The sequence below is a fragment of the Nomascus leucogenys genome, chromosome 10 (assembly GCF_006542625.1).
Source record: "Nomascus leucogenys isolate Asia chromosome 10, Asia_NLE_v1, whole genome shotgun sequence".
NCBI classification, from domain to species: domain Eukaryota; kingdom Metazoa; phylum Chordata; class Mammalia; order Primates; family Hylobatidae; genus Nomascus; species Nomascus leucogenys.
In genome coordinates this window covers 95,302,194-95,314,978 of record NC_044390.1, presented here as the reverse complement: position 1 = coordinate 95,314,978, position 12,785 = coordinate 95,302,194, and positions in this window count along the sequence as shown.

Genomic DNA, 12,785 nt, shown 5'->3' with positions numbered 1-12,785 from the left:
ATCTCTGTTGGAAGTACCTAAGTCTCAGATGATCGGAGATGCCCAAATGCTATAGATTTAATGCTTCTGTCCCTGTAAAATTCATATGTTGAAACCTAATTCCCAATGTGGTGGTATTTGGAGGCAGACACCTTGGGAAATTGTCATAGGGTGCAGCCCTCGTGAATGGGATTAGTGCCCTTGTGAAAGAGACCCCAGAGAGCTGCATTGCTTCTTCCACCATGTGACAGCCAAGACAGCCATCCATGAACAAGGAAGTGGGTTGTTACCAGACACTCAATCTGCAGGTAATTTGATCTTAGACTTTCAGCCTCCAGAACTGTGAGCAATAGAGTTCTGTTGCCTATAAGCCACCCAGTTCATGGTATTGCATTAGAGCAATGCAAATAGACTAGGACACCATCCCCTTACCTGGCATTCTCGCTATGTTCCAGGGAGCCAGTGGAACACAAGAGTGAGGTGTTACTGACGAGTCGTTGATGGTGGACGCTGAAGCCACACTGCCTGGGACTGAACCTTGAGTCTGCTGCTTATCATCTGTGTGGCCTTTGCAAGTTACTGGGCTTCTCTGTGCCCCTGTTTCCCCAACTGCAAAATGAAAATAATAAGAGGATGTAATGCAGATAGCCATTGTGAGGATTAAATGAATTCACACAGAGTACGTTGAAGGCATGACTTCAGGGAGCATTATTTACATAAAAAATATTTACATGAAACATACTGTAAAGGCATCCTCTGGAGCACAGAAAATGCCCTGCAAAAGGCAAAGTCATTCCCACGCACGTGGGAGAACACATGCTGGCCTCATCTCCCCATTCCAAGGTGTGCAAACCAGTGAATGTCTTTGCCCAAAGCCAGGTCCAACCATCACTCCTTGACACTTCTGCCTAAAGCAACCCAGGAAAAGTAGCCTGGGTCTCCATGCAAAATGGGTGCGGCTAATGAATTACTTACTGGTATCTCAGAGACATCTGAATTTCCCTTCCGTGAGTCTCCTTTCCAGTAGGTGACACCAAACCTCAGATTCCCGTGCATTTGGGGTTAAAATGCATTATCCAAAGAGAGTTATTTAAATGTGCATGTTTTATTTTAGAGGGGATGTAGTAGCTGATTATGAAATCAGAATAAATCAGTTAATAGAGAAACACAGAGTAGCGCCTTAGACCACTTGGGGAGCTTGAAGTCCCAGTGTGCAGGACTGTCTTCCCCCAGATATCCTGGTTCACTTGGTCTGAGGGGTGTGGCTTAGACTTGAAGCCATTTAAAAATCTCCCCAGGTGATTCTGATGTGCAGCCAGGGTGAGAAGCTGGACCTTGAGTGAACAGGAGCAGACCCATCTGTGCTGACGGAGGAGACAGAAGGGCCTTTGGCAGGAACAGGGCTCAGCGAGGACAGGTACAGGTGTGGAGGATGTGCCAGGAAAGGAAGTAGATTGATGTTCCCAGTCTCAGGGCTATTAAATTCCTGCAATCGCTGGCAGTGCTGGGGCGGTGCAGAAACCCGTCATTTATCAGAGGTCCACATTTCCTTCCAGGGAAACCGCATCCTTGGGCAGGACCATCTTAATTAGCTTCTCTCCAGTGTCCTCCCTCACCCCCTTCTTCCTCCCTCACTCCTACCACAATGGCCTTCTCCCCATTTCTGGAACAGAAATCCTTCTCTGTAAGGGCTTCATACCTGGGCTCGCTTTGCCCAAGTGCTCTTCTCCTATAGCTTCTCAGCCAATCGGGTGGAAGGGGCCAGGGCATCACAGTCTTCAGTGGAATTATCCTCCCCAGGGGTCCTCCTGCCACCCCGTCTAAGCCAGCCTCTGTCCCAGCCCCCATTCTTATTACATGCACCTGCTTTTCTTGTCATTCCAGCATCTCACACTCTCTGAAATTACCATTTTTATTCTAATGGTTGATGAGCTCCCTCCTCCCTGGGTTATAAGAGACTTCACAAAAGAGACGGGGTCTGTCCTGTTCATCCCTGTACCCTTGACCTCTAGAATAGTGCCTGGCACATGGTAGGTGCTCAGTGCACACATACTGGATGAGAAAGAAACAACTTTTGGGTATTTATTTATTTATTTTGATTGTGGTAAAATGCACATATTGTAAAATTTGCTGTTTTAGCCATTTTAAAGTGAACAATTCGGTGACATCGAATAAAGTCACCATGTTGTGCAACCGTCACCAGTATCTAGTTCCAAAACTTTTCCATCACCCCGTGGGGGCTCAGGATACACCACCCCAAAATATGACTGTAGGAGACCAGAATATGCCACCCCAAAAATATACTTCTTTGGCATATTTTTGAACTGATTATTTTGAGAAATTGCAGACATGGGAATAGCTCTAAAAAGCTGCCCTTTGGTGAAAGAAATTTACATCTATAAAGGAAACCTACATTAGTAAAAGTATCCACTCCTGGAAAACTTTTACTACCCAAGAAACCTTTCATCTGTGTAACAAGACAGTCTTTATTCACAGTAAGCTTCCTGCCCTTACTCTCCCAGAACCTGTTTCCATGCATCCCCCTCCCCCCAGCTCGTAAGAAGCCCCAAGTCCTCCTTCTTTGCTGTAGCTCGGGATGCTATATAAGCTTCAATCACCTGGCCTTTCTTTCTTCTTTGAGCCTCATATTTCTGTGGGACTCCCATGTGTATGTATGTAATTAAAACTATTTTTGTCCTGTTAATCTGCCTTAGGCTAATTTGTAGCCCAGCCAAAGGACCTAGGATAGTGAAGGAAAGCCATTTCCCCTTTTCTTCATTCCTGAAGGAAACCCGGTCCCACCAGTACCCATTAAGTATCATTATTATTTTAAACAGTGAGATGCCTTTCACTCTGACAGTTTGTACTGAATGGCAATGTTTAATAAACATTTTCAAGTGTGCGTTTTTCCTTTCTCGAGAGCCGGCAATCCATCCCGACATTGCTACGTCAATGTGCTAAAGCTTCTTCAAGGAGATCAATGTGCAGACCGTGTATTAGGCTTGTAAATTCAACCAGCTGTGGAGTAAAACTCACTGAAAGACTGTCCTATGTAGGTTCCTCACATATTTCAAAATCCCTGGGGCAACATACTCAAGACTTTATCATTTAAAATTGAGGTAATAGGCACTTCATATTTACTGTTTTATGCTTAAGAAGTTATATTTGGGATTGGAAGTCAGAATCTCAGAGTGCCCATAACAGCTTTGATTTCATTGCCGTGAGATTTCTCCAAGTAGAAGAAACACAAGCAGTTAATGTTTAACCAGCATTTGGGACAGCTTTTGCATTTAGGAAAATAAAATATAGAATCTGATAAGTGGAGGGTGATTCTACTCTGGGGAGTTAAATGCTAAGGTGGTTGGAATGCCAGCCACACAACTACCTTCTCACCTCCAGGGATGGGACAGGTCCCAGAACACTGGGTGAGAAGTTTGACTGTCCAAGGGGAAATCACAGCTAAGTGACACAGCAGAATTTAGTGGGGAAGCCTCAGGGATGAGTGAGGAGTTTCTATCTGGTTCTGTGGTTGCTCTGCTGTGTGGCTTTAGAGAAGTCAGCGAGACTGTGTGGCTCAGTTCCTTTGCCCATCAAATGAGAATAAAGCCTCCTCCTCCTGCCTTCTCCACACTGCAGAGTGGCCTTCTCACAGCATGGGTTAGAGACACATGCTCCAATGCCCAGAGGCCTCCACATCACGTTAGGATTTAACTCCTCTCCTCTGCATCTCAGACGGGGCCTGCTGCCTACCACCCTTAACAGGAATGAAAAAATAGCCAATCTCTTTGCTGTAGAGCTTAGTTCTCTGGCCAAATGCAGTTGAGAAAAGCTTCTTAACTGGCTTCTCGACTTCTCAACTTTCCAGCGGCTGGAAAGCTGGAATGTAAGTGTAGTCAGAAAAAACACTTGCAAAAATTAAAATAGTGAGGTAAAATGATAATATGGGCAATTATAATTCATTTTCTGAGAATTCCTTGTTCCCAAAGGAAGTATAAGCATCATAGAAACAATTAACCCCTAGGGGTCGAAAGCCCAGTGGAAAGAACAAATCATCAAGGTTTCAGGAGAATATTATTAGCTTAGTTTGAACACACAAGTGCCTACAGAGCCAGGTAAGTAATTGAAGAGAGGTGGTGTAACAGGCAGTGGTGGGGACTGCGGCACGTTGGAGACATTATGCCTCTGTTAGTGCCCTATTACTCCTGTGACAAACTACCACAAACTTAGTGGCTTCAACCAATGCACATTTGTTACCTGACATTTCCAATGATCAGACGCCTGAACACGAGCTTCACTGGGCCAAAGTCAAGATGTCTCCAGGACTGCGTTCTTTCTGATAGCTCCAGAGAAGAATCTGTTTCTTTGCCTTTCCCAGTTTCGGGTGAACATTCGAATTCCTTGGTTCACGGCCCCTTCCTCCTTCTTGAGAGCCATAAGCATAGCATCTTCCCTTCTCTCCGTAACTCTGACCTGTGCCTCCTTCTTCCACATTTAAGGACATCTGTGACTACATTGGGCCCACCTGGGTAATGGAGGCTAATTTCCCCATTATAAGGTCAGCTGATTGGCAACCTTAATTGCACCTGCAACCTGAATTTCTGCTTGCTCCATCACCTGACACATGCACAGATTCTGTGGATTTGGATGTGGATGTATTTGGGGAGCTATGTTCTGCCTGCCACAGTGTCCCATTTCAATACAACCATTGCATATAAAGTTAAGTCCAATTATGCCACCCCCGACAAGCTTTCCACTCACTCCCCGTCTCAACTCCAGGAAAAGCCCAAGCACTTAAAGCAGCCTCAGAGACAGTACGCCACCGGGAACCCCCGTTAGTCCTCCCAGCCCATCTCCTGCCGCATTCCCCTCTGCTCTTCTCTCAGCCCATGCTGCCTGCCGGGGTTCTCTCGGGCCACAGGGCCTTTGCACGCCCAGTCTCTGCTCACTCTCCCTGTTTGCTCAGTTCCTGCCTGGCTCCCTCACCTTCATCAACACTTTTGCTCATGTGCCCCTTTTCAGTGGGACCTCCTGCAACCCTCTCTAAAAGTGCAGCTTCAGCTCCTGTTCCTTCTCTTTGTTGCCTAGGTTTTCAGTCCATGTCATCAGCGAACATCAACATTGCTTATTTATTTATTTTGTTTGTTGTTTGACTTCTCCTACTGGAATGCAAGCTCATAAGGGCAGGGACTTTAATGTTTTGTCTGCTGCTGTGTCCTGTCTTCCAAAAGACTACCAGGAGGGCCAAATAGTAGAAAAGAGAGCTTTGTTGTGTTACAGGAAAGGGGTCCCAATCCAGACCCCAAGAGAGGGTTCTTGGATCTTGTACAAGAAAGAATTCAGGGCAAGCACATAAAGTGGAAGTGAATTTATTAAGAAAGTGTAGGAATAAAGGATGGCTACTCCATAGACAGAGCAGCCCCAAGGGCTGCGGGTTGCCTATTTTTATGGTTATTTCATGACTACATGCTAAACAAGGGGTGGATTATTCATGCCTCCCCTTTTTAGGCAATAAAGCGTAACTTCCTGACGTTGCCATGGCATTTGTAAACTGTCATGGCGCTGGTGGGAGTGTAGCACTGAGGACCACCAAAGGTCTCTCTTGCTGCCACCTTGGTTTTGGTGGATTAGAGTTGGCTTTTTTACTGCAAGCTGTTTTATCAGCAAGGTCTTTACGACCTGCATCTGGTGCCAACCTCCTATCTCATCGTGTGACTTAGAATGCCTTAACCTCTGGGAACGCAGCCCAGTAGTTCTCAGCTTCATTTTACCCAGCCCCTGTGCAAGATGGAGTTACTCTGGTTCAAACGCCTCTGACGGTTGGCTGTATCAGTTTGCAGACCAAGAAGAAACAGTATCTTGTACGTGCCAAAGGTTGTTCTCTTCAAGGAGGGAAGGGACACGTTGGGTTTTGTGCCTCCCAGGGCCCATATTCCACAGTGGAATCATACATATTCAGCAGGTTTGGAGGGAAAAGCTATACATGCTTGGGAGGAGCTGAGTGCATGTGTAATGGATAGACACATAACACACATCCCATGTTCACTTTGGGGTGGGCTTTTAGCATGAAAATGTGGTGAAATTTGAATTTATATCTGATAATTTGCATGACAGCTTCTATTGCTAGGGAATTTAGGAAGAGTGTGGTTTTTCTCATAGCCATAGGAATTTAGAAATTTGCCAGAAGGTAACTTCTATTTCTTTAAGCTTAGAGTCTGTCTTAGTTGATAAAGGGTCTCTATTTCGGTCTTTTAGATAACAGTCCCCAGTGCCTAAAATAGTCCTAACACATAGTAGGTGCTCACGTATTTTTTTGTTCAATTAGGGACAGTCTTCCCTATTTAAAGCCGCGTGGGAAACAGCCCCAGGAGAACAGGAATTCAGACTTCATGATGATTTTTATGGCAGTGAAACACTAGAAAAACGCAAATGAAGCAAATCTATGTCATTTAGCTGCACACAGCTCATGGGCTGTTTGTGGATAGTAGAGAATGACCAGAAACGAAAAAGAGAGACCTGTAGAAAAAGGTGGTTCTGGGATCATATAAGACATCTTGAGACCTGGATGGACAGGTCTCACCGGTGGTCCCTCTCTAGACCCCCTTCACAAAGTCATTCCCTTGAGTGTTGTTATGGATGAATTGTGACCTGTCCCAAATTCATTTGCTGAAGTTTTAACTCTCACTACCTTAGAGTATGACTATATTTGAAGGAGGGCCTTTGAAGAGGTAATTATGATTAAATGGGGTTATAAGGGCTGGGGTCACAGGCCAGTACAACAGGCATCCTAGTGGGAAGAGGAAGAGGCACCAGAGATGCTCAGACAGAGCACAGGCCACATGAGGACACAATGGGAAGTCAGTAGTCTGCAAGCCCTGGAGAGAGGCCTCAGCAGAAACCAAGCTCCGGCACTGAGATCTTGGATGATATGGTTTGGATGTTTGTCCCCTCCAAATCTCATGTTGGAAGTGAGGCCTGGTGGGAGGTGTTTGGATCCTAGGGGTGGATTCTGATAAAAGAAAAACTTCAGCCGAATTAAATTGAAAGGAATTTTATTGAGCAATTAATGATTAGTGAATCAGGCAGCCCCTAGAATCACAGCAGATTCACAGACACTCCAGTACAGCCACAGAGTGGAGGAAGATTTGTAGACAAATAAAGGGAAATGATGTACAGAAATCAGAAGTGAGGTATAGAACGGCTGGATTGGTTACAGGTTGGCATTTGCCTTATTTGAACACAGTTTGAACACTCAGAAGCATATGAATGGTTGAAGTATGGCAGCTGGAATTGGCTAAGACTCAGCTAATTGTTATGGGCACATACTTCTAAGTTAGGTTTTCAATCTTACCTACCTAGGTTGCAGTTCATCCATGAGGACTCAAATATAGAAGTGTAGAGTCCTTCTCAGGCCATCCTTAGTTCCCTTTACAATTCCTTTTGAAGGGCTCAGTGCCATCCTTGCAGCAATGAGTGGGTTCTTTCTCTATTATTTCACGTGAGAGCTGGTTGTTTGAAAAAGCCTGGCATTGCAGGGCACAGTGGCTCACACCTGTAATCCCAGCACTTTGGGAGACTGAGGCGGGCAGATCACCTGAGGTCAGGAGTTCGAGACCAGCCTGACCAATATGGTGAAACCTCATCTCTACTTAAAAGACAACAATTAGCCAGGAGTGGTGGTGGGTGCATGTACTCCCAGCTACTCAGGAGACTGAGACAGGAAAACAGATTGAACCTGGGAAGCAGAGGTTTCAGTGAGCCCAGATCATGCCACTGCACTCCAGCCTGGGTGACAGAGTGAGGCTCCATCTCAAAAAAAAAAAAAAAAAAAAAAAAAAAAAAAAAAAAAAAAAAGAGCCTGGCATTCCTCTCCTGTTCCATCTCTCACCATGTGACATGCTGGCTCCCCTTGGGTGTTAGTCTGTTCTCACATGGGTATAAAGAACTAACTGAGACTGGGTAATTTATTTCTTAAGAAAAAGGTTTAATTGGCTTATGGTTCTGAAAGCTGTAGAGGAAGCATGGCTGGAGAGGCCTTAGGAAACTTACAATGACGGCAGAAAGTAAAGAGGAAGGAGGCACGTCATACACGGCTGGAGCAGGAGGAAGAGAGTGTGAGGTGGAGGTGCCACACACTTTTAAACAACCAGATCTCACGAGAACTCTATCACAAGATGGCACTAGGGGCATAGTGCCAGACCATTAGAAACTGCCTCATGATCCAATCACCTCCCATCAGGACCACCCTCCAACACTGGGAATTACAATTCCACATGAGATTTGGAGGGGACACAGAGCCAAACCATGTCACCTTGCCTTCTGCCTTGATTGAAATCTTCTCAAGGCATTACCAGAAGCTGAGCAGATGCTGGTGCCATGCTTGGGCAGCCTGCAGAACCATGAGCCAAATAAACCTCTTGTCTTGATAAATTACCCAGCCTCAGGTATTCTGTTACAGCAATGCAAATGGATTAATACACTGGACTTTCAGCCTCCAGAACTGTGAGAAATTCCTTTGCTTAAGCTGCCCAATCTGTGGGCTGCATTTTACTTTGCTTAAGCTGTATTTTTTGCGTAAGCTGCCTTTTTCTGGCAGCCCCAGCAGATGAATACAAGTGTCTTCATGAAAACAGTTGAAACAAGGGCCTTCTAGCTGCTCTGTTTGGAAGGAAGTGCATTTTCTGAGGTTCCACATACACACACATACACTCTTGCACATGCACTTTTGCCTCTAAGAAGAATATGCTGTACATACCAAAGGCCTATGGAAAGCGTCAAGCAGTTCAGAGTTTGAAGTCTACATTGCATTACCGGGCCTTGAGGAAGACAGAGGCAGGGATGTGCTGTGATTTTAGTCATTTCCTTTAATTCTGTGATATGGAAGAGGAAAAAAAAAACCAAGAACAGTCACCATGCAGGTGGTGGTAGGTGGCGATTTGCCCCATCGGGTGCGGACACATCTTCTTGAGCTCTGAGAATTTTACTGCATGGCTTTGGTGCAGAAACACGCAGCTGAATGAAATAGAAATGGCTAACTTATGTACATAAATTTTATATTTTATATTTAAGTCTCACTGTCCTTAAGCCAAGAAAGTCCCACTGTCCTGTCTACCAGGTGCTCTGAGGAGGGTAGTGGGGTAAAATGGTGCAGAAGAGCGCCTGGCTTGGAACAGGAGAGCTGGGGCTGAGGGAGTCCAGGGAGAAGATGTGGCTGCCTGGTCTTCGATTGCCAGTGGTCCTCCTTTTCCAGGTATGCCCTTGGTTATGAAGTATTTGGGAGGACTTCACCATCAGTTTAAAAGAGCTACCCCAGAAACAGAGAGTTCACTCTGTTACTGCTGAGTTACTATGGTGGCACCCACATAACAGACAGCACATTTCTAGGTGTCTGATCCACTTCTCCCAGAAAGGTTATGATCAGAGCATCCTAATCTCCTTTGGAGTTTATTTCTCCAGTCTCTTCCCTCCCCTCCACTCTGTCCCCTCCTCCTGCTTCCTTTCTCTATCTCTTCACTTCTCCATCTCTCTCCTTCTTCCTCTTCCTCCCCATCTCTCTCTCTCTTCCTTTTCCTGTACAGTTCCTAAGATCTCATGGGTTTTTTCTTGCATGTAGAATGAATTAAATTCCATAAGCTAAGTCCAAATTCAAAAGTCAATCCCAAACATCATGTCCCCCACCCCTGCCCACTGAGGAGAGCCCACTGTGTTTAGCTTCTATTAGAAAATTAGCATCAGCCTAAATCTTCCCCAATGTTGTCTACCACTCTGAGAGCGAAGAGCAAGAGTTCCAACTGAGAGGGGCCGTGCCCAAGGCTGCCTATGGAAAGGAGAATGCTGAATACTTCTTATGTGCATGTCTGCAAAGTCAGATAACAGGGTTTGCTTGAAAACCCACCTTGGGAGGTCTGCGGAGGGGCCGAGAGAGAAGACAGAATGTGGATTGAATGTGAATATTTAAGATGCAGATATTGCTCATGCTTCTGTTGCAGTTTCTGCCTGTGTCCCTTGCTTGGCTGGAAGACTGGACTGATATTCTGAGGTTCTCACTGTGACCCAGAGCCTTTCCTCACTTCTATTCCTGGAGGAAAGTCAATACTCCCTCCTGATCACCTGGCAACATTGACCATGCTGACTGTTCAGCTTCACCGCTGCACAGGTTTCTGATAGCTGGTGCATTACTAATGGACTCATCCCTCAGAGGACAGGAATGTGCCAGGAGGAATGTGGCCTGATAAGCTGATGCTGGCATCCCAGGACTGAGTGCAAAGTCAATTAGAGGAATCAGAAAACATTTTCTCCATGACTAGCGAGCCTGAGGATGCTTCAGATTTTCTATACACTCAAGGTGGTGGCCAAGTCAAGATATGGAAAGGAGGACCCTCCCGTCAAAGTAAAGAGGGGTGATGTGAATCCATTTGCATGTTTTAAATTTGTCAGGCTGAATCTGGTGCCCATCACTTCAAGGCAGACATGAGGAAATTTTACTTGATTTCCCAAAGTATTGCTCCAAGTGGAAGTTCCCTTTTTGGAAGAATATGCAACTTTCTTGGGAATGATCACTCTCTCATCACTGTCACTGGTGCTGGAGAAGAGCATTTTTGCTTGGCCTTGGGTTCTCAAGCCTCCAGCTCCTCCTCTGGGGTGTGGGGCCAACTGAGAGGCAGTTCCTGGGTGGGCAGCACGGGGATGATTTGGTGGTCCAGTGTTACAAACCTTCCCTAGACTTGGAATCAGCTGCAGGACACCCAGCTATGCCTTGAGCCAACAGTCTCAAAAAGTAAAAATCAAATCACCCCCAAAAATAAGTTTTCTTTTTCAAGTCATTTAGCCTACATTGACCTCATTTGGCTTGGCTCTCTCTTTTTTTCAGTTTTATTTAAAGAGTCTCGCTCTATCGCCCAGGCTGGAGTGCAGTGGTGTGATCTCAGCTTACTGCAACCTCTGCCTCCCAGGTTCAAGCAATTCTCCTGTCTCAGCCTCCCAAGTATCTGGGGTTACTTATACCACCAAGCCTGGCTAATTTTTGTATTTTTAGAAGAGACAGGGTTTCGCCATGTTGGCCAGGCTGATCTTGAACTCCCGACCTCAGGGGCTCTGCTCGCCTCAGCCTTCCAAAGTGCTGGGATTACAGGCATTAGCCACCATGCCCGGCCTCATTTGGCTCTCTTAACAAAACTTGAATTTTAAAAATATTCATATTCTATATTAAAGCAATTAAAAATGACCATGTACTGTGTTTAAAACACCAAATCCTGATTCCTCTCTAGCCACTTTAGAGTGACCTTTAGGCAGGAGTCTGGGCAAAGTTGATACTGAAAGCCCTCTCCTCCTCTTGATCATGTCATGAAAGATGTTCTGACCCTTCATGTCCTGCATATTCAGCTGGGGGTCGTCCTCACCTCTGCGAAGGCTTCCTTGATGTTGCTTGTAGACCAGTCACTTCAGTGTCCACTGTGCCCTGGGGACAAATGTGAGGTGACGTTTTGAATGTCGGGGTCAGGACTTAAATGCTGCATGTAGACTATGGTTTACATGGTGTTTAAAGAGAAAGGAGAAGGGGCCGAGAACCATGGAGATTAATATGAGTGTGATGGTTAATACTGAGTGTCAACTTGATTGGATTGAAGGATGCAAAGTATTGTTCCTGGGTGTGTCCGTGAGGGTGTTGCCAAACGAGATTAACATTTGAGTCAGTGGACTGGGAAAGGCAGACCCACCCTCAGTCTAGATGAGCGCCGTCTAATCAACTGCCAGCACGGCTAGAATAAAAGCAGACAGAAGAACATGAAAGGACTAGACTGGCTTACTCTCCTGGCCTACATCTTTCTCCCATGCTGGATGCTTCCTGCCCTGGAACATGGGATGGACTCCAAGTTCTTCAGCCTTGAGACTCTTAGACCTTCGACCACAGACTGAAGGCTGCACTGTTGGCTTCCCTACTTTTGAGGTTCTGGGACTCGGACTGGCTTCCTCGCTCCTCAGCTTGCAGACAGTCTATTGTGAGGCCTCACCTTGCGATCATGTGAGTCAAGACTCCTTAATAAAGTCATGCTTATACATACATCTATCCTATTGGTTGTGTCCCTTTGGAGAACACTGACTAATACAATGAGCAAGTGTGTGCCAGGCTGTATGTGAAGGGGAGAGGGATGATGAAGACACCTTAGTGTCGTGAAGGCAGAAACACGGCGAGGAGAACAGAAATATTTACTGGAAATTTACTAATTCTGTTCAAATAGAAATAATTGTCTCTTTTTTTTTTTTTTCAGACAGAGTCTCACTTTGTCACCCAGGCTGGAGTGCAGTGGTGTGATCTTGGCTCATTGCAAGCTCTGCCTCCTGGGTTTACACCATTCTCCTGCCTCAGCCTCCTGAGTAGCTGGGACTACAGGCACCTGCCACCACGCCTGGCTAATTTTTTTTATTTTCAGTAGAGACAGGGTTTCACCGTGTTAGCCAGGATGGTCTCCATCTCCTGGCCTAGTGATCTGCCTTCCTTGGCCTCCCAAAGTGCTGGGATTACAGGCGTGAGCCACCGGGCCTGGCCATAATTATCTTTTCTTTCCATGAAATTTTCAGCAAAATCAAAAGTGTTTCATAATGTTTTATGGAATAGATTTTTGGGAAGGAATGAAATTAATATTGCTTAAAACCATTGAGCACTTACTTAGTATGTACCACTGTATTCGTCTGTTCTTGCATTTGCTATAGATACCTGAGACTGGGTAATTTATAAAGAAAAGAAGGTTAATTCGCTCATATTTTTGCAGGCTGTACAAGAAGCATGGTACTGACACCTGCTCGGCTTC